Consider the following 3,611-nt stretch of genomic DNA (forward strand, 5'->3'; position numbering starts at 1 on the left):
ATATATATATATATATATATATATATATATATATATATATATATATAAACATAAAAGAAACAAACAGCTACATTTTAAAGTGATATAAAATACTAAAAACAGCAACATGTCTGCGCTAGTTTTTGCCATGAACTTAGCAGTTGTTTAAAACTACTTAGAGAGGTCAAGTCGAGAGCTTCAAATCTTTTTGCAAGATATTCCAGGAAACAGGAGCGAAGTAGGAGAAGGCACTTTTGCCTAGTTCAGTCCTCACTGAGAGAACACTGCATGTAATAATGTCCTGAGTGCACGCTGTAGCTGCACTCACGTAGTGACATATACGAGGAGATGTATGAAGGCAACAGACCAATAAGTGATTTAAAGATGAAAATGTACCAGTGGGAGAGTCTGTGTGAAGTTAATGATGACCAGTTAACCAGTGTATACAGGGTGCAGTGGTGGGTAGGGTGGTTAGAGCCAGTTATGAATCTTTGTGCACCGTGATAGACAGCGTCCAACATCTGCAGGGTGCTTGTAGGAGCGTTCATGTAAATAATGTCACTGTAATCAATGGAGGGAAGGAAAGTCACGGTCACAAGGCGTTTCCTAGCATTCAGAGTTAGACAGGATCCATTTCTGAAAAAGAAATCCAGTTTTACTTTCAGTTTCTTTACCAGATTTTTGACATGAGGCTTAAAAGAGAGTTGCGAATCGACCAAGATGCCAAAGTATTTTTAAGACTATACAAACTTAATAGGAACACCATTTGAAGATAAAGTAGAAGAAAGGACTACTGAAACTGACTTCCTGTTTGAAAACAACATCCCTTTGGTTTTGTCAGCATTTAGCACCAGTTTGAAATGGAACAGATCTGACTGGATGATGTCGAAAGCAGACTGTAAAAGCTGGACAACCGTAGCAACTGATTTAGCTTGACAGTAAACAACTGTGTCGTCAGCATAGAAATGTAAGGATGCATCAGGAATGATCTGACCTGCATTGCTTATGTAGATTGTGAAGAGGGTGGGCCCTAAGACTGAACCTTGTGGTACACCGTTGTTAACAGTTAGCTGAAAGAGGTACTGTTGTGTTGAACACATTGCCTCTGATCTGAGAGATGGTTAGAGAACCAACTAATAGTGTGATCTGGGAAACCAATTTCTGAGAGCTTATGACACAAGATGTCATGGTCCAGAGTGTCAAGCTTTAAGGCTGGGGTATACTTGGGTGTCCTGTCAGCCACGCGGAAACTGTGCGCAGAGGGTTCAGACTTCATAGTTGAGCGTCCACCCTGAGCAGCTGCAGTCAACTCTGCAGACAAGGGGTGTTTACCTTCTGTACAAATTGCGGTCGCCAATTGGTCATTTGCAGACACGCCTACTGGATTGATTGACAGGTCGGAAACAATTAAAAGAGCTGGCAGCCCCAGCTGCAGCAGTGTTCTGTGTTTGTTTTGTTCTAAAAAAAAAAAAAACGGGGAGCGCTGGCCCTGCAAGGCCAGATCAGGGATGAAGAAGGGGAATTTAATACATTGGTGTTGCATACAAAACAGTCCGTTGCCGGGCAGTTTATTGTGCGATGCTGAGTATGTGTACGCGGTCATAAAAAATTAGCTTTGCATGGACATGCCATGCGGGCGTCCGCTTCGGCTCTAATCCGGTACATGCGGACCTCAGCAGACCCACGTACGTCCAAGTATACCCCGGCCTTAAGACTGGTCTAGATCAGGGGTCACCAACACGGTGCCCGCAGGCACCTGGTCGCCCGCAGGGACCTCTTGATTCGCCCGTGGGGCGTGTTCTAAAAATAGCACTCATCATCAAGGAGCACCACGTAAAAAATCATTGCTTTTTTTATATTTAAGAAATACCATTTGCAAGGATGCATATTTAAAATGAAAATGATCGATACATTTTTTTTTAAAAAGAAATAATTTTATGTATACAGTTCAGCAATCTTGTCTGGGGTCAAAGTTCAGAATCATGCGTAGACCACTCCCATCTCTTCAGCGGTACATGTACAAGCTAGTTTTACCTCCCAGAGGGGAAAATAATAATAATAATAATAATGTCATCACAATGTCAGCACTGTATGTTTCCATACAATGGCGAAATTAGTCTCTGCATTTAACCCATCCACCACCAGGTGGTGCAGTGGGCAGCTATTGAAAGCGCCCGGGGGGCATTTTGGGGGTGAGGTGTGCTGCCCAGAGTGGCAGAAAAACATAAGAAAACACATTTGCACAGTGACTGGGAGGAAAAGGTCTTTCACAGTGTTGAATGACAAGTGTGTCTGTGTCTCATTAGTGGGCTGTGGAGACAGCAAAACACAACGTGGAGCGACGCTTCATCAGCTAACATGCTAGCTTCAATGCTAACTAGCCCCCTGGTGGCTCACAACAGGCAGAAGGCAGCTTTGAGCAGGCAGATTTTCATGAGACATTTTCAGATGAGGTCTTGAAAAAAGCAATGATGAAATATAATAAAAATTTATTTAAAATGGTAAAAGATGCGATGATTAGTTGAAATGATTTTATATGTACAGCACTTTGTTGCAGCTATGGTTGTTTTAAAGGCTTTATAAAAAAAGTAGTATTATATTAAAAATGCTGCAGATCTGAGGATCAATACTAATGTCACATGATTCATTTAAAAATGTCCCTTTGTTTATTATATTACATTAGATATTTTGTATCTGCAAGAGTTAAGAGTTATTCTGAAATGTTACAAATAAAACAGTACAAACAGGACTTGATTGGAAGATTTTATTCTGAACAGGTTCTTAAAAAATGTTACAGGTTTGTTAATAGTAAAAGGCATATTTTGAATGAATGTTACAAATGTGTTAATTCCTACAAAGCTGTTAACAAAATATTTGTAAAATACACTGAATTTCAAATGTTACAGATTGAGTTTAACATAAAATAAATGTTTTATGTTTATATCAGTAAATAAGTCATCCATTATGCCCCCTTGTTTAGGACTGGAGCCAATCTCAGCTGTTTTTAGGTGAAGGCAGGGGACACCCAGGACAGGTCTCCAGTCCATCATAGAGACAGACAAAGAGACTAACAACCATTCACACTCCCAGTCACAGCTAGGAACAATTTACAGTAGCACAGAGGAGCCCAAAAAGGGATTCAAACTGGGGACTCAAGTTCTCGATTGAGAGTTCTAATCACTAATTATCAATAATAATTGATCATATTTGCTAAGCTAAATCCTTACTGATTATCATTGTGGGAAGTTTTTAATAATTCAGATCAGATGTGATCAGGCAGTCATGTATTCACATGTATGTAAATGTATTATTATTAATACTATAAATAAAGGTGAGCCATGTAAATTTGTATCAAACAGTAGTCCTTCGTGTCTCTCGGCCCCACTGAAGTGGCTCTGTCTCAGAAAGGTTGGTGACCCCTGGTCTAGATAAAGTGCAGCACAACAGTCCTTAGAATCCAATGCTTCAACGTAACATAACATTAAAAAACCTTCAGCAAAGCAGTCACTGTGCTGTGTTTCCTGAAACCAGATTGATGGGAAGGTAAGATGTTAAGAATCCAAATACTTCTTATTTTAGAGTTTGATCATTTTTTCTAAAGCCTTAGCAAGAATACACATCAATTATTTATA

Source organism: Nematolebias whitei, chromosome 22 (genome assembly GCF_014905685.2).
Source record: "Nematolebias whitei isolate Nwh7 chromosome 22, NemWhi1, whole genome shotgun sequence".
In the NCBI taxonomy this organism is placed as follows: domain Eukaryota; kingdom Metazoa; phylum Chordata; class Actinopteri; order Cyprinodontiformes; family Rivulidae; genus Nematolebias; species Nematolebias whitei.